The 26657-nt window shown below is 34.9% G+C and overlaps 2 long non-coding RNA genes across 2 annotated transcripts in view; both read left to right on the top strand.

The window, feature by feature from the left end:
- The first annotated feature begins 1645 nt into the window (after positions 1 to 1645).
- LOC144373067 (uncharacterized) lies at positions 1646 to 6863 on the top strand. Its single transcript, XR_013432866.1, has 3 exons — positions 1646 to 1972; positions 4656 to 4723; positions 6422 to 6863. It is a non-coding gene; the product is annotated as an uncharacterized LOC144373067 (long non-coding RNA).
- A 6309-nt stretch (positions 6864 to 13172) lies between these two features.
- LOC144373068 (uncharacterized) overlaps positions 13173 to 26657 on the top strand; it is a 37222-nt gene continuing 23737 nt past the window's right edge. Inside the window, exons 1-2 of the long non-coding RNA XR_013432867.1 lie at positions 13173 to 13264; positions 14053 to 14209. This is a non-coding gene — a long non-coding RNA (uncharacterized LOC144373068). The remainder of the gene's footprint in view (positions 13265 to 14052; positions 14210 to 26657) is intronic.

Here is a 26657-nt window from a genome sequence, read left to right as displayed (position 1 = left end):
AACAAGCAGTGGCAGGGCAGTGTCTAGAACTCAGATTTTCTGACTTAAGGTTAGGGCTTGATGCCATACCACAGATCTCCTTTTGTTTTGCCCAGTGAGTAGAAAGGACTGCTATTCTGGAGGTGCTCACCAGCTAGCTTATCCTCTCAATTCTTGTGCTTTGCTTTTCCATCTGTGAATAGACTATCAGATCCATAAGGGCAGGCTTTTATATATTCTATTCTCAGTACTGAGAATAATGCTGTGCACATATCAGACACTAAATAGATGTTCATTGAGTACTGATAGGAATAATGAGGTATGATTGAATACAATGTTAACCTTTGGCTCTCTGAAGATCATGTTTCTGTAATGCAGACACATAAGCAACCCAAGCCTTTAAGCAGAAACACCCAGACTAATAGGAATTGCTTTTCTGTTGTTGTTGTTGTTTTATTTTGACACCGTGGTTCATGATTTGGCTAGATTTCAAAGCACCTTCAGGTAATTTTTGCAAGGGTTCAACTGAAATTATAATAAAGATAGCAGATAAGAGGGGACTAGGAATGAAAGGAGCAGACAGACTGGGAATACACAGTTCTCATGATTTACTAACTCGACAATTATACATAGTACAAAAGGAGAGAGAGAGTGAGGTAGAGGGAAAAAGAAAGAGAGAGAGGTTGAGAGGGAAAGAGAGAGAGAGAGAAATTTTGTAGATGTCACAAATCCTCATAATAAGTAAATCCAAGATATCACTGGGAGAAGGCATCAATGATTGGTGCTTAAAACATCCGATTTTATACCGCAGGATTTTTTCATTCTTTATATTATTCATTTTTAACAAATGAAAAATTTAATGAGAATGAAATTTAATATATAATCCATCTCATTGAGATAAAGTGTTAAATATATATTTTACTTTATTAAAGGATACCCTATAGAATTATATACTATCTTTCCCTATTCCAGTAATTCTATATTGACTATGTTATTATTTTCAACATAGAGAATACAAAAGAAATATAAAGTAAGTAACCATATATTGATACCAATAATTCAGACAATAATCAGAATATAAGCTTTGATTGGGAAGTAACCCTGGATTAAAGATTCTCAAATAATAGAAAATCAGATTTTATGAAATGGGAATTTCAAAAAAAAAAAAAAGTGTGTGCCGTGGGGAATTTGGTTTCATAGACTTCTGACATTTTGCAGAACCACATCAAGTAGAAAGTTATGAGCTTTGTTGCTGACCAGTGATAAACCCAACCTGATCTTTTATTAAATTGGGAGCCTTCTCACCACAAAGCCATGAAAAGCTAATTTCGGCTTTACTATAAATTACTGCAAATTCTGAACCTGCTTGGAATGCCTGCCCGTGCCTTGAACTCACCCATGCCTGGCTCTCTGACCAGATAGCAGCCCTCTCTGAAACTTTAGTGACACCTCATAAATATTGGCCTTCCCTGGCCAGACAACGACCCTCTCTGAGGCTCTAATGGGCTTCATAAATTCTGATGTTGGGGCCAGCAAAAAATGTAAACTACCATTAGTGTGATGCTTGTCAGAGTCCTGTTATCTGTAACCCCCCTTTTGTGTAACTTTCTGGGCTATAAAGCTGGGCTGCAGGAAAGGTGGGGCTGCTGTCTTGTTCCTGCTGTTTTGGGAGGAAAAGGCAGTCTGGCCGGTCGAAATAATAAGCTTGCTTTAATTTGATTTTAATTGGAGTCAGTGGTCTTTTCTTGCGTCCTGGTCTAACATTTTGGAGTTCCCCAGCGAGATGACCCTGCCCGACCAGACCACAAGACCAGACTGCTGGAAATTCTGAAGCCGGCTTTCGCTCCAGGGCTCCGGGCTGGAGAGCCACTCTAGGGGGTGCGCAACTTGAGACGTTCCAAGGCCTCGGAGTGAGCCTTCGGTCCCCGGAACCCTGCAGTGAACTGCCGCACTAAAACTATTAGCAAGCACCTGGTGGAGGAGGCCTCCATAGGTAAGTGGCGCCTTTATAACATCTGATATCCGGTTAAGGGAGATCTCTTCTGATGACAGAGAGGTGGCCTGGCGAGGCTCACATATACTCCTGTCTGGACAGTACGAGAAATCATTCTGTCTTCTGTTCTGTTCTGTAGGGAATTCCTCTGGAAGGGTAGAGAGGTGCCGACGGGCACGCACGCACTCCTACCCCGGAGCTTTGGCAAGACGTTGCATTGCTCCTCTGTTTCTGTTTCGGTGCCGGGTTTCTGTTTTCTTGTTTTTGTTCTGTGTTCTATATGTTTTTTGTTTGTTTGTTTTTGTGCGTTTTGTTGTGTGATTTCAGTGATAAAAACTTAAGGATATTGGACGTGAAAATGGGTAATAAAGCAAGTCAGCCTGACACCCCTTTGGACTGTGTTTTAAGGAACTGTGATGAACTGTACCCCCCTTTGTTAAGCAGGAGGAGAGAAGCCCCTAGCTGGCTGCTTGAAGCACCTCTAGTGCAGAGGGCAATGCCTGCTGGGGACCTAAGAACTGAGTATCTCCCAGGTTAACAAGTGAGACTCCTTTAAAACCCCTTGTCCCTCCAGATCAAGAGAGTCACAACCTTTGGGCAGAGTTCCCGGTGTTTCTCATTTGTTAGCAAAACAATAAAACTCCCTTTTTCTTTTTCTCAAAACCCTGTCCTCATTATTAAATTGGCATTAATTGGCTCTAAGGTCAGGAACCGAACTTTCAGTTACAAATTTTGATACCCCCCCACCCCCAGAACTTTTTGAGAACTGACTACTGAAATGTTAGGAGATGAAATGTGCTTGGGGTGGAATCCTGTAAGTAAAAGGAGGGACTGAGGGACTCCCAGCAGCTGCTGAAGCCCTGTTGCTTCGGGGATTCCCTCCTTCTTTCCCTGCACTGTAAGGATTATGCCACCTCTGTCTTCTTGAAAAGAGAAAAAGAAAAAGGAGACACTTAATGCAGTAAAGTCGCTATGGAGACCCTTGATTTTATATTTCAGATTGCTCCTCTGTGAAAACATCTGGTCCCCTTGTGGGGACATCTATGGTGCCACTGGTGTAGGAGATTTTTCTCTTATCTGCTCTGTTTTAAAAGGTTTCTGTCTGTCAGCCATAGTCTGGAGCTCCTCTCTGTCTGTCCTGTGTCTTTGTTTCTGACCCTTTAAGACATGTGCAATAGTGTGTTGATATTATAAATTGTTTCTTGGGAATGATCTTGGCTGAATGTGTATCTAAAAGATGATGTTTTATTGTAACAATCTGGTATCTGAATGGGTTTTTGATGCATTGCACAATGCTGCAGTTAAAAGTTGGGTTTAGGTAGTTGTTTAGTTTATGATTTCAGATAATTCATGCCAGAGAACTTAAATACTTAGGATGGAAAACTAAAGAACTCTACTTCCAAGTTGGCAAGTAACTTCCCAATCATTCAGTCTTTTTTCACCAATTTTGAATTGGGTAGCCTGGGAAAATGTTACTGTGTGTACCAGTGCATTAATTTGGACAAGGATAGTAAATCATAGTATGGTATCTGTTGACAAAACAAGATGTAAAGATATAAAATTTTGTGAATTGTATCTTAAACTTGTATCATAATTTTCAACATTGGAACCTGAAAATTATGACTTATAGTTAAAATGCCTTAGGCCTGAGGTGTCTGCTCAGAATAGCAGTTTTTCCCTGCTCCTTCCAGACCTCAGCCAGGACTTATGTTGAAATGCAAATGAAAGAAGCCTGCAAGCTCAGTAGGAGACTGATCTGAGACCTAAGGAAAAAAAGTAAATTGTATGGTATTTACTAATTACTGGCCAGTCATTTCTACTAGGACTCTTGTTTTTTTCCTTAGATTCTGTATTTTTTTGAGCTCATGATTTTGACCCTACAGACCTAGGTTAATGTTTTTCTGATCAGTCCTATCTTTGACCAACTGTGGAGTTTTTGAAACATTGCAATGGAGATTTCACCTGCGAAAAGTTACTAAGGCCTTTACTATTGTTATGTGTGCACACTTTTGTTATGTGTTGTATGTCTATATATACATATGTCCGTATATCATATATATGATATACAAATTAACATATATAAGGAGCGCTCATAAAAACAAATTTAAAAAAATGGATCCAAAGATCTTTAATTCATGTGATTTAAATGGTTCAATTTAAATTGGATAAACAGATAAAAATAAATGTCTTTAAATTTAACTTACAAGTTTTTCTAGGTGTTCAAAAAACTCATAAAATATTAATGTCTATAAAATGTCTAATATGCCTTGGTTCTAGGACTTTTCCTTCAACAAAAAATGGTTTACACTGTTCAATACATTTGTCTAATATTTTGATAAATAAGTAAAGAAAATTTGATATGGGATTATTCATGAGTACTTTTGTTAGATATCTGATTGATTTACTAAGGTCTGTATAAGTTTGTACTAAAGTCTGTATAAGATTGTAAAAATCAGTCATGTGTTAAAGAGACAAAAATTTCTTAAAATATAAGTTTACCCATAACATTGTGTTTATTAAGTTTTACTTTTTTCTAGAGCAAGCAACCATAAAAATTAAACAACTGGTTAAATAAGAACTGTTATTTTAGAGCACTGTACTGCCATTTCTTTAAAAGCTAAGCTTGGTTAATGTAGAAACATCAATGTAATTGTGATGCTGTTAATGTGCTCATATCTTCCAGGTATACAAGTCTGTAAGGTAGAAACTTTAAAAGAGCATTATATCAAGCTGGTGTTCGGAAGTTGTATGGTAAAAAAATATATTGGGGATTTATTTACCTGTTATCAATAAGATATGTAAAGTTTTGTTACTTCTTACATTGGGGAACAATTTAAATGTATTTTTAAGTTAATGAGAGCCTAATCTATGTAAAGGTTAAAACTTTCAGCCTTTCTTTAATTCATGTTTTAAATGTGATATCAAATGGTGTTAGCTAATGTTCATGTGACCTCAAACAATTTATGTAAACTTTGTAAAATGATAATTAAAAATACAAAGATCAGCTTTAGAACTAAAACACTTAAGAATTATAAAGAGCCCTGCCTTACCTGAGATGAGGCTCTGTGTCCCATCTTACTACATGTGAGAAAGACTATGAAAACAGTAGGCCAGATTTTAGTTCATTTAAAGTTATGTTCAAAAATTTGTTTTTTGTTGGTTTTTTTTTTTGTCAAGATTACTAGGATCTCAAACAGGGGATATAATGTATAACTCAGCCAAAAATTCAGGGTAGCTGTTACACGAACTAAGTGTTTTTACTCTTGTTAATTTTATTTTGTAATTTCCTTATAAGTGATCTAAAGATTCCCTGTTAGTGTTTTACAGAAGTGTTGCTTTAAGAACACAACATGGGTTAGTTTGAGATAATAAGCCATCACCTACAAGACAGATAGGATAATACAGATCCCAATTAATAAAAAGATAAATAATTATAAAGTTATAGACATTAAAGCCCAGTACTCTTAATATAAGGCTGTTAAAATTTATTTGCTGGATGTTTAAGATTAAGTTTTAAAATTAAAGTTAAATTAAAAGGGCCAGAAAAACCAATATTCGGTTCTTGTCCTCTGAGTCAGTCTGAATCCAGGGAACAGGGGACTTCTCTAAAGAGCTTTGCAACTCTGGGCCACATAACCTCCCGATCAGGGAGACTAATGAGACCACTGGAGAACAGAAAGCCAATCAGTGCATTTGCTATAAAGAGGAGAGTCATCAGAGAAGGGAGACATCCCTGGTGCTTCCGAGGGAAGCCACATGGTCAAGCAAGACCTAGACCCATCCTAGCGCAAATGGCACTAGCAGAACTGAGAAGTTTCCCCAGGAATGACTCCCATAAAAGCTCAGCTGACTGTTAACAATAGATAGAAACAAAAGTCAGTTTGACTGCTTCATCTTAAACACTTAGCAAAGACCGTTAAAACCAAAATACAGCCATTCCTGGGCATTTTAAATAATAATAATGATGAAAATAATAATTATTATTATTATTTAAGGTATACACTTTATGTTAGCCTCCCAAAATAAGTAAGACTGGAGGCTACAAAGAAGGATTCTCAGACAGAAATGTCTGATAACTATAAAAAGAGACTATCAAGAGGAGCTTCCAGAGACAGAAGTTTTTAGTTTAAGGCCTACAGTTATTCCTAACCTACACAGGTAGGCTTCATGTTTGCTAGTATGATTATCCAGCCCTGAGTAACAGAATTAAAGGTTTCTCTATTAGACACAGAGCTCATACTAGTAAAAAAATTTTGCAAGATCAGATGGCATTAAATTATTAAACTGTATCTTATGGGGAAGGACATCTGTAACACTAAAAGTTAAATGTTAAATTTACAGGCCTGATAACTGGAAATGTTAAAGCCTGGTGAGGGAACTTCTATACAGTGACACGTTCCAGCTGCTACAACATTTACTCAGTACTCATGGTTTTTGTTTCTCTCATAGAAGCACCCATCCCCAGATGACTTTACAACCTGTTCTTCCCCAACCAGACTTCAAACCGAACTGACTTCTAAAAGGCAACTCATGTCCCTCACGCCGTGCTCCCTCACGTCACCCTCTCTCAGCTCAGAAGAAGCCAAAATGAGTGACGCCTGTCTTCTTACAACAATGGAGCCAAACATAAATAGATTATCAATATAAGTAATTAATTAAGTCAGGTAAAATCAGGGAGACCGGTTTTGGGTGAGTTCTAAAAATTTGGAGACTGTTACCTGAGGGATTAAAATTCCCTCAGTGCTCTTCCCCTACCCTATCAAAGATTTGAAAGGGACACATAAGAAAAGGGGGGAATGATAAACCCAACCTGATCTTTTATTAAATTGGGAGCCCTCTCACCACAAAGCCATGAAAAGCTAATTTCGGCTTTACTATAAATTACTGCAAATTCTGAACCTGCTTGGAATGCCTGCCCGTGCCTTGAACTCACCCATGCCTGGCTCTCTGACCAGATAGCAGCCCTCTCTGAAACTTTAGTGACACCTCATAAATATTGGCCTTCCCTGGCCAGACAACGACCCTCTCTGAGGCTCTAATGGGCTTCATAAATTCTGATGTTGGGGCCAGCAAAAAATGTAAACTACCATTAGTGTGATGCTTGTCAGAGTCCTGTTATCTGTAACCCCCCTTTTGTGTAACTTTCTGGGCTATAAAGCTGGGCTGCAGGAAAGGTGGGGCTGCTGTCTTGTTCCTGCCGTTTTGGGAGGAAAAGGCAGTCCGGCCAGTCAAAATAATAAGCTTGCTTTAATTTGATTTTAATTGGAGTCAGTGGTCTTTTCTTGCGTCCTGGTCTAACACCAGACACAGGCTTACATTACAGCTCTGTTACTTAGGAATTTAGTGGGAGATTTATTTGAACTTCCTTAGTTTCCTCACCTATAAATTTGAGAGAGTCACCACTGCCTCATAAGATTGTTGCTTGGAGGAAATGAATAATCCACATTTAAGAGTTTTCCTGTTCTTTGCCATTGGGTATTCTGAAAATGACTATGGCAATGATGAGATGATTGGGATGATATTGAAAAAGACAGCACCTGTTAAGTCCTTGTATGCTGAACCTCAGCTCATTGTATTGAATCTACACAACCTTAGGGGACAGCCGCTTTTGTTTTCTCCATTTTAAAGATGAGGGTCTCGAGTCTTCCAAACATTTATAATAATTGTTTTGAATCTCCAGAGAATAGAAGATTTAAAAAGCTAGAAGTAAATTGTTCAATTATTGTTTCTATTCAGTCTTTCTTGAAATCCTTTTAAGCCTTTCACACAGAACCTCAAATATCAAAGATAAGCACAGATCTTAAAAGAGAAAAATCAGTATCATTTATTTCTCCCATGAGAAATGTCCCATGAATATATGGGGGGAAATTTTTACTGACTATAATATGGCTATTATTTCTATTTTAAAAATAGGAAAGAAGCCAGTAGTTTAGAAAGGTAGATGATCAGGAAAATCAATACCCCCACTGCACTTTCTATGAAAACCTATGATGGATCTAAGTTACAAATATACATATGCAAAAAGCAACATGTTAAAATACCAAATAAATCATAATGTTGAGAAAGTTGAGTCCTGGTGATCAACCGCATCTCAAGGCTGAGATTTCAATGAGCACTGCAGGCAATTGGATCCAAAATTAGTCTTTTCTTTGTAGTTTTAAAGTTTGTCTCAGTAGAAAGTTGAAAGGTCACACATGGTTTTTTGGGGGAGGGGCAGTCAGGTTAAAAAGTTCCCCATTTCCAATTTAATTACCCAGTGAGTTTTTCTATAGAATAGGTGAGCTAGAAAACCACAAAAATTCCTTCTCAAAGTCATTTCAGTAACTTTGGTCTCCTTCCCAGAAATCCACAAAAGCCTTAATTTACTCACTCAGCAGGTAAAATATTCACTTAATTAATTTAATGAAAATAAGCAAAAATAAGCTATCAGAAATAATGAATGCAAAAACTCTTGGTTGCTGAATTGGAGATTAATGCAGATAATTGATTGTGCAATCATCATAAAAGATTAACGGTCCCAAATATTCTTCTAAAGTGTTCTTACTGGTTAAGTTGTTATGAGTGAGCAAAAAATGATGTTTAGGAAGTGCTTCATGTTCTTATTTTGGAGAAGGCGTCTGTCTTAGTCTGTATCTCCCCTGAGCAAAACTTCACAAAGGTGTAGAAGAAGGGGACTTTTTATTATTGTTATTTATTTATTTTACATAAGATGCAACCGGAGCAGACAGGAGGGAAAGGAAAAGAAAACAGGACAGGAGAGAACTTAAAAACAAAGGAGCTTTATCTTGTTGGCAGCCACTGTGGACAGCATTGAGATCTTTAAGAAACTTCACAAATGTGGCTCAGGACTGCCCTGCCTGAGATGAAAGGGGAAGCACTGAGGCACCCTTTTCCCCTGGGTTAAGGTGGAGCCATAGGCATTGTCTCCTCTTTCTTTGGGGCCTACTGAGCTTCACCCTGAGGTGCAGGTTGACCCTAGGCAGGGAGTGTGATGTTGGGAGCTCTGAGGAGATGAAGTGTTGTCCTGTGTTTGTGGAAAGCTGCTTGAAACCTGCTCAGCTCTGTTTTATCTCTGTACCAGTGGCTGAAATGAAAGGGAACTTTGAGTAGTTCCCAAGTGGTATGCAAATAGATTTTGAAAGATTTATATCATTGCCATTCATAGTCATAAACTGTGCTAATACTTGATCTGGGACCTGGATAATTTAAAGTCATCATATCTCTTTAGAGATTTAGTCCTTCTTTGTTACTCTTATTTTTCCACTTAAATACCATCTGTAGATTGTTTTTTTTAGTAAAAAGATACCAATTCTTATATTAAGTAGAGGAATATTCACATGTCAGCGATTACTTTTGGATAGATAAAATTTTCAATTTAAAGGAGGGTACTTGGAAATTGATATGAAAGTTTACAGAATTAGCAAATAATAAAATGATACAAAGCTAGTTTTTGGAAATGCTAAATATCTTCAAGCACTCCATAACTGGTAGCATGTATTATTTTATTCTGATCCTCTTTGAAGTAAATGAGGTTAAAGGGCTGCTTTTCTTACAAATTTCTCATTTTTTTCTGGGAAGGGATATAATTGTTGCTTTTTTGAGTGAGCACAAAATGATGTTTAGGAAGTGCTTCATGTTCTTATTTTGGAGAAGGCATCTGTCTTAGTCTGTATCTCCCCTAAGTAAAGCTTCACAAAGGTGTAGGAGAACTTCACAAAGGTGTAGAAGGGATATAATTGTTGCTTTTGTAACATGATTGTCACTATTTTGTGACACTATTGTAGCTCATAAATGTATTATAATTATTCATTATTAAAAATGGGAGTTAGTTTTTTTCTGAGGCATTTTTTTCGCTTCTTAATACTTTTATGAAGAGTACATTTTCTTGAAACAAAATTAAACACTGATCTATCAATGATTTTGATAATTATATATGAACTTAAGCACTTTTATTCCTTGCTTAACATTTAAATAAGAAATATGAAGGAGAACACATTTCTTTGGTTCTCTACTGCATGATCAGCATTTAGTACATTATCTGGTACAAACTGGGAATCTAATGAATATTTGTTCAATGAATGAGTAAGTACCACAGGTAAAACAAAGTATTACATACACTTTTTAGATCTCAATTTTAGCATATAATGTGTTCAAAAATAATACACCTCCCATCACTAAGCTTATAATCTATACGAGCAGAGAGACAAGTAATGAGGCAATTCTATAATGGTTTAATATGCTATTATGAGTGAGCACTAGACACTGAGTATGGTGGGGCTTTTAACAACATGTAGATAAGTGTTAAATGCCATGCATTAAATAGAAATAAATATACAACTCAGAAAGAATCACATGTTTTCTCTCATATGTGAAATCTAGAAAAAAATAGACAAGAATATAGAAGGGAGGCTTAATGATGAGGGGGGAATTGGGGGAGATGAGAGGGGTGGTGAAGGGTGGGGAGGGGTGGCGGAGGGTGGGTAGTGGTGGGATAGCAATAATCAAAATATGTTTTATGCATGTATGAATATAACACCCAATGTATGTAATACATTAAAATGTATTAATAAATATTTAAAAAATTAAATACAACTTTTGTTACTCCAGCAAATGAAAATGAAATTTAAGGTCAACTATCAAAAAAGTGTAGACCTGCTTTGTTTATTTACTTCCTTGCTTTTCTAATAATGATAATGTAACCTCCCATTAATTCATATAGAGTCTCTTTTGGTCTCCCTACTGATTAGCCAAGAGCATTACATTTGTTCTATTTTATGGTTCAGGTTGTAGACCCCTCCCACTCCCTGCCAAACAAATTTTCACACAAATTATTGTTGTTTCTTCACCACAATGAAAAACTCAGCATGAAGATCAAGATGCAAGAGACCAAACTTATCATCTACTTGGAAATTCATTCCAATTTCATAGTCAGCATCTAGTTCAGACAGAAATCATAATGCCATGTTTTACACATATCCATCCACTTCTATTTATTTTAGAATTATTTGAAAACACAAGTCATAAGTATGTTCATATATACTTAAGAGGCTGATTATGCAAACAAATCATTCTGTGTCAGGTCTTTCATTTGTAAAGGTTGAGTGTACATGTGAAAATGCTATGTAACTCTCATATTTGGAAACTAGGAAATAAGGAAGTACTACTTGGCACACAAAGTGATTCTTTCTGCTCCCAAGTTACAAGGGAATAGCTAAGTCACTGCTTCAATTGGCCATGAGTTTCAGTGGAGACTGTTATTACACAGATTCTTGCCAGAGTCAGAGGAATAAAGGAATTGGTCATTCAGGATAAGTTACAAAGAATACATTAAGAAAGGTTTTTATTTTTCCTTTTGTTGTGCCAAATGTATCATGAAATTTGAATAAGATGACTCATTTTAGTATAAAACATGGAAACTGCCTTCATTATAGTCATCTGGTTCAAAAGCTTCTCCTCTTTAAACTGGGTTCTTCTAAAGGAAAGATGTTTTAAAATGTGGTATGCATCTCAGTCAATAAGCACATTTATAAAAATCCAGGAATCACGGAGGCCTCCATTGTAGTTGCTGTAAGATGGGGTAAATTCGACCATCAGATGTTTGTTGATAAGACAGTGTGTGTGGATGATGCTAATGCAGTGCCTGACATTTCCTTAGAACCTAAATGTTCATTTTATTTCTTTTCTGCTTAGTAAGGAATAGGCCTTATGTATTGTCTGTCTTAACCACTCACTTAGATCAAGGCCTTTTGCTTATGATCAGATGAGTGTTCTTAGAGCCTGAGAAACCCAGGCCTCCACCAGAAGACTCTTGTCCTATCTAGAAGACCAGGAAGTTTCTGCCAGCTAACAGCTGCTTTCCAAACCTCTGTGTACCTTTCTCAATCTGAGAATTTCCTTCTGGTCTGATGATGAAAATGTCAAGGAGTGTCTGTTACAGTCATTAGAAAATATACTATTGTATCAGAAAAGTTTAGCATTAGTAAACAAAATAAAAACATTGCAGAGGAATAAATAAACAGTAATCTTATTCAGAAATGTGCTTGTTCTACTTATCAAACTATGGAGGATCTTACAGACCACAGGAAGAAGTTTGGGTTCTATGTGTTGTATGAATACATTGCAAGATTTTAAGGCAGAGAGTAATTAAAAAAATATCATTCTGGTTTTTGGGTATAAAATGATTAGTGTTAAGAGAAAACAGAAAAGCCAATCAGAAGGCCATATCAATAGTTGAGGAGGATTGTGGTTGGCTAGCATGGAGTGGTAACGAGGACAGAAGTGGTACGTTCTCTGTAGGTAGAGTTGACTTCTTCCTGTAAATTTGCGTTGCCGTGGGTGAGATAGCTGGTCTGAATAAATTTTTGCCTTACAAATTGGGAATTTGGTTGTGTCATTTAAAAAAAAAAAAGAATAGGAATGACTTACAAGAGTCAGGTTTGGAGGTACACAACAAGTGTTCCATCTTGGTTACATTACACTCAAGAAGTCTTCCAGATGTTCAAGTAGAGATAGGCATTTGGGCACATCTGTCTAGAAGTCCAAGAGAGAAAAGAGGGCTATAATTAGAATTGTATTTAAAACCATTGACTTGATTTTGGTACTTTGGAAAGATTTAGACACAGAGGAGAGAAGGATGTGCAGGATCAAGTTGTAAGTAATGACATCATTTAGAAGTTGAACAGAAGACCTCGATCTAGGTCATGAAAATTAATGAGAAAGAATTCTGACCAAGGTAGAAAGAATATCAAGGTAAGATACCATGCATTTAAGAAAAAAACAAGAGATTCAAGAAAAAGAAAAGTGGTACAGCTCTGTGAACTATTCCAAGGATGTTAAGTTTGAAAAGAATAGGACAGCGACATTAGATTTGGCCTACTTGAGGTGATTGGTGAACTTGAAAATTGCAGTTGCAAAAAAGTGGTGGAGAAAGAAACTCAAGTGGAGTGTGAGAGAAAAGAATACAACATAGTTATATTCTCTACCTTACACTAAAAAAAATCATGGCTATCAAGTGCTTAGCCTAGTGTCTTTCCGGCACTATAGGAAGCACTTTTCCAAATTGGGTGGTGGTGGTGTTGTCATCATTGCTATCATCAGTAGTATACTTCCTGATGCAATGAGATTGCAGACCTGAGTTTGGATATGGTGACCACTGATTACCTATTGCTGCTTTCCACAGCTCCTAGCCAGCCACCAAGAATCATCAGTTCAGTAAGGTCCGGTTCACGCTACATAATTACCTGGGATCATGTTGTTGCTCTATCAAATGAATCTACAGTGACGGGATATAAGGTATGCAAGAGTACTAAAATGTTCCTCATACAGGTTTCATTCTTACAGATGTTTATTGATGTGTGTAATTTTTGCCATTTCAGTGAATTCCATTCAGCTTTCTTATTTTACCTGTATAGCAACATTAGATGGCATAGTCTGAAATTTTTTGAAATGAGAAAACATCTTCAAGGAATTTTAGGGAAATGCTATGTTAAGTGATCAAGATACATAAAATAACTGTTTTTTAAAGAATATAATTGTTAGAGTAATTATAGCTTAATGAGGAAAGACATAATGAATTCAGTTTTGTTTGACAATGTTTATCTTAGTGTTGCTAAACACACAGCAAAGTAAAAGAGAAAAGATTGTTACTATGTATTCTCTATATCACATGCTATCATATATTTCACATTCATCAGATACTAAATTTTAGGAATAGTATGAAAAAAGGTTAAAGTAAGAGAGAGTATGTTTAGACTATTTCAATATATTGAAAGAACTTTCATTTTATGTTTTTTCCCTTAAAAAGACATATAATTCCGATCTCTTTGTTTTCTATTATATCAAAAAATAAAATTCAGATTCTGATGGCAAACCTATTGTATAATCTTCCCCCAGAAGCAGAAATCAAGTTCTGTGAATGAAAATAACATTAAATTTTTCCAGGTGTGAAAGTGCTAATGTATTTTGTTTGTTCGTTTGTTTTTAATAAATGCAAGGGTAAGTACTTTCATTCTGATTTTAGTATTAGGGCATTTGCTAATTAGTTTGAATTTATTAATAGGAATGTCTTTGGACTTTATCAGGTACTCTATAGACCTGATGGACAGCATGATGGCAAGCTGTATTCAACTCATAAACACTCCATAGAGGTTCCCATCCCCAGAGATGGAGAATATGTTGTAGAGGTTCGAGCACACAGTGATGGGGGAGATGGAGTGGTGTCTCAAGTCAAAATTTCAGGTAAGCCAGTCATTTCAGTTAAATACTTATAAGTTTCTATGCCATATGGCTTCCCAAGAGTAAAGGTAGAACTGATATTCATACCACTATCAACATTTCCCTAAGTAGTTTTGAATTATCAAAGAAACCTGAAACTTGATATTTTTTCCTTATGTGTCACAAAAGTAAAGTTACAACATACCATGAGTTTGTTGATTATTATCTAGGTGTCAAAGCATAGTTAAAAACTTTCAGTTATAGAATGAACAAATTCTGGGGATCTAACGTATACCACAGATGGTTATAGATGTGTTAATTTGATTGTGATAATTACTATATACTAGGTATGTGAATGCAATCATGTTTTCCTTTTTCTTTTTCTTTTTAGTTGTAGATGGACACAATACTTTTTTTTTACTTATTTTTTTTATGTGGTGCTGAGGATGGAACCCAGTGCCTCACTCATGCTCCGTGAACACTCTACCACTGTGCCACAACCCCAGCCACTACAATTATATTTCGTACCTTACATAGATTCTATTCGTGATTTCAAACCAAATATTTTAAAATATAAAAGTATTTTTAAAATATAAGATATTAAAATGGTTAATTCTAGACCATAATTTAATAAGATCCAAACTTCTCTCATATCAAAAGGAAATCTAAAGAATGATTTTTAATTCTCTGCACAACTCCTTTTTCTTGTCTGCCCGTGTTGATATAATAAAACAGATCCTGTACCTTGATCTCTGTTTCCTTTTGTGTTAGCCTATTTTTTTTCTGCAAACTCTTTTTCTCACATCATTGATTAATTTTGAATATATATTTGAGACAGAGGGTTTTTTCTCTTTTTTGATTGCACTCTTATGATTTGTTTAATAGTTGAGACTTTTTTTTATCTTCATGGTTCCATTGAACTGAATTAAAACTAATGTTAATTTGAGAATTTTATGAGAGAATATAAAATACTACATAATGCTAAATCAGGCAGGAATAACTGGGTTATAAGAGTAGTGATGAATAGCTAAATTAATGATATGTTACATATTAAACCAATAACACATCCTTAATACAATATCAGACAATTTAATAATTTAAGTACTATCTTCCTATTAGCTACATTTTCATGCAATTTACCATAACACATGCATACTTTTTTCAAATCAAAAATTTATTGAATAGTGAATTTAAATTTTTCATTTTAATTTTAAACATTAGTATTTTGCCTTTTTCGAATATTTAGAAATTCGAAAAATCTAAAAGTAACAGAAAATATTCATTTATATTCAAAGTACCCTGTAATAATTATAGTTAATGTTTAATTGAATTTATTTCTAGTTACTCTATGTACATATATAATTTTATGTTTTAACTTTATTAAATGCCATATCCACCTTTCAATGATTGTTACACAAATATTCTGTTTCTCATTCAAGATTTTGAAAATTTTATTTAAAATTACACATAATATTCTTTTAAGCACTTCTACTCCGTTCAGTTTTTCCAATCATAAGTGATCAGTTTTTGAGAGTATGTTTGTAAACTGATTTTTCCACAGGTTAAATTTAAATAATGAAACTAAAATTTTACTTCATTTTGCAGTTCTTTGAAAACATTTATCTGTTTATCTTCCTATGTCATTTAATGTGTTTGTTCTCACTTAATACTCTAACATTATTGTCTTTCTCTTCAGTCATTACAAATTTGATAAAAGAAAATGGTATCATTTTGTTTTTAAAGCTTTTTCTATATTCTGAACTATGATAACCAACACCTTCATTTGTTTTTTAATCTGGCATTCATTCCTCAGTTTAAACTGAATGTAGTTTCTGGGATTTGGACTCACAGTCTGTAACTGGTAATGCTATAGTCAAGCCAGCAATGTCAACATGCTTATAAAAGTGATTTGTTGGTAATTGCTCAATAACAGACTTTCTGGGGATGGTGGAAATCCCTTTGTTTACATCTGTGGTGTAAATATTCTCACCATGTCTGATTGCAAGCTTCCCACATGATTTTACTTAGTACCCACTAAGTGTAAAGTACTACCCTCTGCAGATGTGAGGGGCATAACTTAAAGAGCACTGGTGACATTGAAGAGTAGTAAAATAATCAGGAGGTGATGGATTTTGAATATTTGCTACCTTTGTTTTAAGTTTTTTAATAAGTTTATTTAATTTGACTTTTAATAATGGTGTTTTTAACAAATGCTCATAAAGTTCCTGAAAACATAACAGTTGGCTCTCAAAAGGTGGTATGGGCCAATTTCAGTAAGCCATAGAAGTAATTGGACATTCCAGTGTAAATAGCCTATGTATAGAAGATACATTGTATGCTTGTTTAGAAACATAATTGGTGTCTTCCCCTCCCTCCCTACCTTCTTCCCTTCCTTCCGCTCCCCTCCCTTCTCTCCTCTCCCCTTGACATCCCTCTCTCTGTTTCCTAACTAATGGACAATTCTTACTTGCAAAACTTCTATTATTTATCTTAGTCCAACCGTAAGTGCACAAAGAAACTGTAGAATTAACATTATGAAATGTCAGATATTTAGGGAATAGTAACATTTTAGTATTTTGTTGTTTGAGTTTGGATTTATTTGCAAATTGCTTAATTTATTTGTAATGAAAAAAAAGCATGTAGCTGGAAATGTTAAACCTTCCTGCAAATTTGAAGAATTTTAATACTTTAATATTTTATTGCAGTTTTGTGTACAAAATATGTAGCCAAGAATTTTAATATACTGCTAGATTTAATGTTTGTAACCATTTTGCTATTAATTCATTCATTCAACAAATATACAATTAGATACAGTACAGTGGGCTCAGTTCACATACTTAAAACCTGCTAGGGTCTTTACATTTCTACATTCCTCTCCGGTCATACTGCATTTCCAATCTTAGTCTCCTGCAGTTGACTGTATGCACACTCAGAGAGGTCTTTTCAAACATACTCAAATCATGTGAGTCTCCTCTTAGAAAGAGATCCCATAGAGTAATGTCTAAGTTCCTTCTCATGGCCCTTAGGCCCTGTGTGACCTGGCCAAACTCATCTCCATTAAGTGATTTCTCCCTTCTCCACTGACCTCCATATCTACGGGACACAGAGGTGTCACTCCTGGTTGAGGCATTGTACTTGCTCCACCTACTGCCTGAAGATCTTTGCATTTTGGCAACCCAGGCTCTTTCTTACCATTTGTTTCTGCTCTGAGATTATCACCACCAGTTTATGCTGTGCCCCCTCACTCTGAGTAACTGTTAGTTACATATCACAACACTGTCTTATTTTCTTCATAATATTTATAACCATTTAAAAGTGTTCAGTGCGTAGTAAAATCAAACAGTTGTTCATTGTCTGTCTCCAGTCTTTCCTGAATCTAAGCCCTATGAGAGCAAGCTCTTATCTGCTTTGTTCGACTTGGGGATCTCTAGCACCTAGGGAACTATTTGGCATGTAACAGCATTTAGTAAATGAATGCTGAATCATTTATGAATTCCACATAGAGAAAAATATAGTTACAAGAATAATTTGGGCAACTTAAGGTTATGATTAGATCTTCAGAAAAATTGATATATTTCCCCATTAGGTACAGGCATTATATGTCAGGTGCTGATCTACAAATTTGAGTCTTTGAATAGCCTTTGATCTACAAATTTGAATCTTGGAAATTTTACTAGGCATAGTAATCTGTAATTCTACTTCTTTCTGCCCTTAATACTACTTGCTGTCTTACATGATTCCTTATGGAATATTTACAGTGCACATCAAGACAAATGTAACACCTCAAATGTTTCAGCACAAAAAAAAATCTCTAAGAAATTATGAATTGTCTTCTTATAACCTTTAGTTGTTTCTAATCATTAGGAGCTAAATTAAGAGAATGTACAGATAGCTATAGTGTTTTGAGTATTAATTTAGGTAAGCTAATTTGGTTTAATTCATATTTGCTATAAAACTTAGGCTATTAGATAACAAGGATCTTTGTTCATAAATATCCACAGAGAATCATACATTTGTCATATATGTGTAAGCGTGCCTATTCTAAGCCCTTATTTTTTTTTTATTTAGTTTCAAACAGGCAATAGATACCTCAGCCAAACCAAGGAGGACTTTTAAGGACATTTCAGAGGCTGGACTTCTTCCTAAGGACAGAAATAGTTAGTCATATGATACCTTTGACATAGGATTAAAATGATCCGATTTTCTCACTTGCAAAAATCATATTGGTGATTGTGGAAAATATATACAGCCAGGCAGTTAGAAGTAAGGAGAGGAATTGCAGGGCTTATTGCCATAAGATGATTAAAAGATATTGATGTTTTACACCAGAAAGATGGGGTGATTGAAGTCTAGGGTGGATACTAAAAGAACAGGCCCTCTTTTCCATTTGACTTAAAGTTACTGTGTATTTATTTTGTGGACCTTATGTCTTCTAATAAATCTGTAATTTATCCTGATGTTACCACAGATGATGTAATGTAAACATTTAATCTACTATTTTTTTAACTCCAAGCTATTAAGTTAAACTCTATAACAATAGCCACTGACTTAATCACTGTGATTAAAAACATGTTTTGTCTTTCGTTTGTCCTTTACTCTCCAGTCGAAGAAAGAGGGGTAAAAAAATCATTTTATGATTAGAACTTTTGGACATTTAACTCCTTAATTCCCATGTGCCCTTCTCTGGTGCCTTAATAGTGCACTATAAAAGTGACAAGGTGACAGATTGAATGTTCATAGTTAATTCACATGTTATTAAATGAAAGTGCAATATTGACATCATCATCCTTGCGATGTCTTTTATAGGCATTTTCAAACCTAAAGTTCTGAGCTTCTAGTCTTACACTATAAGCTCTAAATGGAAGGAAAGGGAAGGTAATACATATGGTGGTTTTAAGCTTACTTTATCCTGCTTTCCTTATGACAGGATACTATATATGATTCAGTGATCCCTACATCAGCAACTTTGTAAAAGTCTTCTATCTTTCAGGAGAAGTAGATTTCTATGAATAAAGTGACCATGTGAATATTGTGAATGCATATTATTTGACAGTAATACTGCAGTTGAATGCCATTTTTATAAATCCATCATCATAATTTAATAAATTTACATTTTCAATAAAGGCAATTAGATATTATTAAGGAATGCTACCTCTGCAACCATTTTGATATAGCCAAATATTTGGTTTTCTTTTATATTTTGTGCATGCTCATGTTGAGATTTCAAGTGGATAAATCTAGTCTACATAGATCTAGGTTCACAAATAGCTTAATTTATGTCACTTCTAAATATGAATCACCTTTATTTTCAGTGAATTGTGACATCTCAAAGCCTTTCCCCAACACCTGTACAGAATTCCTAGTTTTGTGGCAAGAAAGAAAAATGAAGGAAAGTTTTTATATAATGTAATATCTTGTGAATTAGACTTCAAGAAGAAATGCACAGCCCTGATGATTAGTAACCTCACCCTGTGAATGACCCAGCCTTGCTCCAGTAGTGGATGGTTAGCTCACAGCTCAGGGAGCACCCAGAGTCTCACTTGTCTTTCAGAAGCTTTGAGCACTAGTTTGAGAAGCATATGCTAGGAAGCAGACATATTGTGAATGGTGGGAAAAATTTCTGTGCATCTCTGGAAACAGAGTTGTGAGGAGCCTAGTGATGATAGTCCAAGCAAAACATGAAATCAGCTTCGACTAGTGTGCTAATAGTAGAAGATGGAAGAAGCAGTATTATTCAAGACTATTTGAAAGAAGACCCAGAAGTATTTTTTGATGATTTGATGAGAGAAGTTTGGGGATTTGGTATGACTAAACATTTAGATTGACCAGAAGAATCATATACCAACATGACCAACAGATTCATGAAACAGAACCATTTACTGACAATAGGAAAATTAAAGAGAACTTCAGAATAATAGGATATAATAGAAGATCAAGGAAAACCAAGATTCATAACTTCTAGTTAAAAAATAAAGAGCAAAACAGAGTCTGCATACAATCACAACAATTTTGGTGGTCAGTCATAAATTCTCAATTCAAAATTATTTGAGAAAATAGATACAATTAGTCCTGATATGATCAGGGTCTCAAAAATATAATCATGAAACAGGTTTTCTTCTCTCTCCACTTGAGAGGCCCCAGTATTGGCCTTATTCAAAAGCTTCCATTTATGCAAAATGCTGAAGAAGCATTAGGGATTATCCCTCACATATAGATATTATAATTAATACCATGAACAAGAGGCTCCATCTCTTTTGGAAGTCAATATTTAAATTATGGATCTTTTCCAAAAGCCACTCCAAAAGCACTCTCCCATGATATTCAGAACCAAGTCATAAGTCTATCCCTAAATTAATAGAATGAAATTTCTATGATTGCCCCAAATGATCAATATTTATTGTTGATCTGAGGATGACAAAACCTTTCTGGAGAAAGAATATCTCAACAACAACAAAAAAATGAACAGTGGATAAACAAGAGAGCAGAAAGGAAAAAGATTTCTGCTTAATATTAAAAGTGAGGAAAAAGAGGGAATTAGGTCAGAGATAAACTTTGTAAAAACTCAGAGGAAGAGGGTTGGAAAGTTATGGATATGCTAGGACATTATCTTCAAAAGGCAGGGTTATTTTTAGTTGAAGCAATAAGGTATGGCCAAGAAGTGTAGGTGCTGAGATTAAAATAAGAATTTATAATACTGAGCAAGTTATCCAAGATTATGTCAACACTTAAGTTGAAAGAACTCTAATCCAAACAAAGTAAGTAAACACAAGTTTATCATTTACAAATATACATTTGGATCTATTCAAATATTCACATAGGCAAGGGGAGAGACATATTTAAGGAACAGTTTCAGTCATTACTACTATAAGAAAATTATGAAAGTTTTTTTGTTGTTTTCTATTTTGGATTAGATATTTTACAATGCTGAAATCTTTGAGACAATACTTTCCCTCTAAAAGCTGCATTTTGGGGTGTGCACTGAAATCAGAAAGATACACTGTGAATGTGTAGTCTGGAAGAAATATTACTAAAGAAACTAAAATTGCTCCCTAGCATGAGCAGTGACTCATATGATCACTGCTTTAGAAAACCAGATTGGAAATTAGAAGAATGTACCATTTTAAAACAGTATAATTGCATCAAAAAAGTTACAGGAAATGAGCCTAAAGGAGATATCTTGATTCATAAATAAGTTTTGTTTCTGTAAATCTTGAGTATCAGAAAAATTCCAGGTTCACTAAATAGTAATTTGGTTGTCTCACTTTGTATAATACCAAACTATGAGAAATTTGGCCATAAAGTTTTCAAAATGATTATGGATAATAATTTGCTTCAAATATTGGTAATGAGAAAATGGATAATCTTATATAATGATATATCTTAGGTATCTAATTATAATTATTAACAAGCTCACATTTGTATTTGTAAAAGTTAATATGTTAATGGCACAAAATAATATTAATATATCTCTTTTTTATACTTAGAAGGATTAGAAACAGCCTATATTCCTAAAGATGTAATATCAGGATAGTTATTTCTCCCCTCAAATCATCATTTTATTACTTTGTATTCTGTATTGATACAGCATCAATAAATATGTGAGGTAAAGCAATTAAATGGTCTGTAATCAATGTATGCAAAAACTATAAAAATACTATTTCAAAATTCATTTTCCTCGGAAACTTTATAGCCATCTTAGGAAAATATAAGGATAATTGCCTATGTTGAGAAGGGGAGTTGGGTTTTAAATTTTCTCTCCTGAGATTTGACATGAATTGATTATAACATAATGTGAAAAATGTTTATAAAAGAAAATGAATTTATCATTGTTAAAAAATAAGAGCCTGGAAATTTCTCACAAATGTAACTAAAAACTTTAATGCTATCATAAGAGGAGCATAAAACACTTAAACTGAAAAGTAATATGCCAACAAATCTAAATGGTCCATTCGATATTACATTAGGGACCAGCTTTGATGATTTATGAAGGAATTTTCAGGGCTCAAAGTACTTCCCATATTCTGGTAAGGAGAGAAGGTGGGCCTCTAGGTGGGCCATGCACAGTATGGAAGCAGTTCAGTGAAGCAGATGGCATTCCAGAGTTAGATTTTATAGAGCCAGACCAAAAGTAAATAAATAATTTGGAGCATATTTCAAGAGTATGAATTTTCCAGCCAGTTGTCTTGCTTCTACCATCAGACCCTGCACACTTGACTCTTACCAAAAGCCAAGCACCACAGAGAAGCAAGACCATTCCCAGGTGTATAGATTACAGAGGAGTGGCTCCACAAGACACTAAGCCCAGAGATACTTCAGAATCCAGCTATGCCTGCTCGTGGCAAATTCTTAGAATACTGTTATAGATGTAGGTGATTCCTCCAATAATGCCCTGGCCTCCCAATTCATTGACCTTCTCTTTCCTGAGGATCTTATCCTCTCCCCTTTCTCAACGACCCACTTATAATCACAATCTCAACAGGACCACATCCAGAATGTGAATTAGAGTTTGAGTAGTCCCTGAAATTGGAATGAGGAAAACAATTACATTGTAAAGTTCAATAATTTCTAGTAGAACTTTAACATTCCTTCAAATATAAAATCACTTTCACCAAGAGTAACTGAAGATAGTCTCATAACTTATTTCAACTGTTGATGTAGCAATTCAAAATATTATTAGACCTAGTTCTAGGTCTCATTATTTAAATATGCCAATAAACATGTTATTATAATGTGCTAGAAAACATATATTTGGCTTTCTAATCTTTGTATAAGTGCATTTCAATATAATTGGTTTTCTTTTAGCTCTATATTGTATTTTATTCATATAAAAGCAATATTTCCAATATTCTCAGTTTCACAAACTACTAAATAGGTTAAGTAGTTTGACACACCAAATAGGTTAAGAACGCCTACAAATCTTAATATTATTACTAACTCCAAATTAAAAAAAAAAAACTTACTTAAGCATTTTATTTTATGATGTTTAACTCTTCCCAGCTTGTTCCTCATATTTTATCTCAACTATAACCATTTTTCTACGTTTCCCCCAATCAGACTTTCTGTTGTTCCTCTTGCTTATGCTTCTGTCCTTCAGCCCTCTCATCACCTAAGTGGTCTCAGCTCAGACACCACATTTGCCTTGCCCAGTTTTCTTGATGCTCCTTCCATAGCCAAGTCCTCCCTGCTTCCTTCAGGACATTCTCCTCTCCAGCCGCAGAAGGCCTGTTTGGCATCTCAAAGCCTCAATTTACCTGCCCATTTCCTCTTGTTGAGGTTTTCTGTGAACCTTCTACAAGCTCTTGGGCCCTCCTATTCATTCATTGAAGACTTTAGTACCCATTCATGGTTATACTCTCCAGACTACTTCTTGAAACATTTTGATGATTTCAATATAGATGTATATGATCTTTCCATTTTTTATGTCTTCACAGGTTCTTGAAATATTCCTCTTATTTTACTGTCCTGCTCTTGTTTCTACCCCTCCCCCTTATCATTACTGTCTTCATCATCTCACACATTCTAGCGTTGACTTCCTCTTCCTATCTTTCTTCTCATTCCTAATACTAGAACTTCTAAAATTTTTGACCCAGCAGTCACCACAGCCATGACTTTACTTTTCTCTATCCTCTATCTTCTTCATGTCCACATCTGTCCACATCTAGCATATATCCAGACACATCCACCTCTGCTCTATCATGCCCAGCCCTCACATTTTGCCTCCAGCACTGTTGTACCAGCCATCTAACGGTTCTCTTCCCTTTCTTCCTAACACCCTACCATTCATTCTCAACAGAATGACCACAGTTAGCATTTATCCAGCTAATGATTGCTCTCTCCACTCAAACATTTAAATTTAGCCACCCGCCCAAACACCAAACACCATTCTCTTGACACTTGGTATTGGTTTAGATTGAGAACATCAATACAAAAATTACAGTTAAATAATCCTCCTCTGCGGGCAGTTCAGATGTTACTGACTGTTACTGACTTTGATATTTGGTATTGCTTTAACATGAGGAAACACTAAAAAAAGAGAATAAACAAAACCAAAAAGTAGTCACACAAAATCTACTGTCATGTTACAGTGTTCTAAAATTGTTGAAGATTTATTTTGCTGTACCACACAATATGCTTTTAAAGAGCCATGATTGAAATGTCTCTCTAGTAGGGCTAAACCCAGAGAAAGGAGCACCATGATTCAGGATAATAAATAGCTAATATTAGAATAATATATTATTTATTATTATATGAGGAGACATGAAATCCCTTTACATCCTCTATTTAATCCCTTTAAACAGAGGATGAGTTCTTCAAGAAAGGATTGCAGAAGACCTCTTATATCCAGACTCTAAAACAGGTCATCTCTTCCACATGTATCCCATGTAAGCACCCACAATACGAAAGTACTGTGAATAGTCCATTTTCCTCTACAGGCATCTGAGATATTACTTACTGGAGTGTTTTGAATAGGAGGCTTTTTCATCATACACATTCTTTTAGTTAGCTTTTTGTCACTATGACCAAAAGACCTGACAAAAACTTAGAGTAGAAAAAGCTTATTTTGACTCACAGTTTCAGAGGGTCAGTACATAGTTCTGGACTCCATAGTTCTTGGCCTAAAGTGATGCAGAACATCATGGTGGAAGGGCATGGAGCAGGAAAGCAGCTCAGGACATGGCAAACAGGAAGCAGAGAGAGAAATAAGGGTAGAGGTGGGGAGGAGAGCTGTGCTCATCATGGACAAATATAAACCTCAAAGGCACATGCACAGTGACCTACTTCCCCGGCCACACCCTACCTGCCTAAAATACCACCTTGTTAGTCGATGTCAATGGATTAATCTACTGATTTGGTCATACATCATCATCTGATCTTTTGCCTCTGAAAATTTTTGCATTGTTCCACACATGAGCTTTTATGGAATACCTCATGTCTAAACCCTAACACATATAATCTCTAAATAGGTTACCAATATTAATCTTCAATTCAGTACCGTTATCTAAAAGAACTCTGGGGAAAGCACACTCTGATAACTTCCTAATTTATTGCATTTTAAATAGATTGTTGGCAAACATTATAGATTGTTATTCTGGATACCTTCCCTACTTGATTATCCCTCAAACAGTGTCTGTTCTCTGGCATTATTTGAAATATTTCCTCTTATTATACTGTCCTGCTCTTGGTTCTGCCCCACCCCTTATCTTTACTGTCTTCATCATCTCAAACATTCTGTCTGAGGCATTATTTGTTTTTACATTTTGGATGATGACCTTGATTACTGATCTCTTTCTATGTATGCATAATCTGGCCAAAGCTGAACCAAATCTGCAATATGCCTTTATCTAAATATATGCAGCATTGTGTATTTTAATTAAAAATCAATAAATATATATAGAACGCTTTTTAAAGTTACCTGGGATGCCTGAGGCACTTAATAAATATTAGCAATATTAGTAGTAACATTTGCTGATATTATTGCTCTTTTGGTTTTATTTTTTCTTTTGTGTTACTTTTCCTAACTTTATTTTTCACTCTCTCAATATTTATTTTTTTCTTTTTTCAAGCTCTCTTAGTTTCTGTAAACTCTTGCAAAGCCTTTTTAAAATGAGCCAGCATATATCTTAAGTAAATATTTATTTTATTCTCCAAAGAACCTCACATAGCATTTTGATTCAGTATTTGTTTTTTTCCATTTCATTACCAAAAACAAAAACAACAACAAAAATAAACCTCTTCACATAAATACTATTGCCTTACAATGTATGAAAAACTTAGATCATAAATGTTTTAGGAGCATATATTGATCCTCAAGAGCTATAAGACATGTGGATCCGATTTCTAGTATATGCTTTATGATTAACTGTAAGCTAAAAAGAATTCTTAAACTATTAAAATTCTAAGAAATGAGGACCTAAGCTACTTAGCAAGACCTTGTCTCACAATAAAAAAATAAAAATGGATATGGGTTGTGGCTCAGTGTTAAAGTGCCCCTGGGTTCAATCCCCAGTAAAATATTTTTTTTAAAAAAAGAATATATTCCAAAATATGAGAACAAGTAAAATATAAAAATGAAATGCCTAAAATAAAGGGAAACAAGAAGAAAATTGGGCACAATTAAAAACCACTTATGTATTTAGTGAAACAACTTTCATAGCAAATGGAAAACTAGAACATGTGATTCTAAGATTACAGAGATTATAATCTAAGGAGAAATCTCAACCATAAATTAAACCAACTTAATAGAGGAAGATTAGATGCAGAAGAAGTGATGCCACTCTATTTGAAAGGTATAGTCATCATAGTTCTCACATTTGTTCAAGTCCCAAATATTTTGGTGACATTATCTATTTGAGATTTTCTGAGAAAACCTTAGTTTATATAAATGATATAACATTTTTTTCTTTTTATACAGCCCCTACAAATAGCTGCTTTATGTTATCACCGAGTATATTTTTCTGACAATAAAATAGAA

Source organism: Ictidomys tridecemlineatus, unplaced genomic scaffold (assembly GCF_052094955.1).
Source record: "Ictidomys tridecemlineatus isolate mIctTri1 unplaced genomic scaffold, mIctTri1.hap1 Scaffold_222, whole genome shotgun sequence".
NCBI lineage: Eukaryota > Metazoa > Chordata > Mammalia > Rodentia > Sciuridae > Ictidomys > Ictidomys tridecemlineatus.
This window is presented reverse-complemented; position numbering and strand designations above follow the sequence as displayed.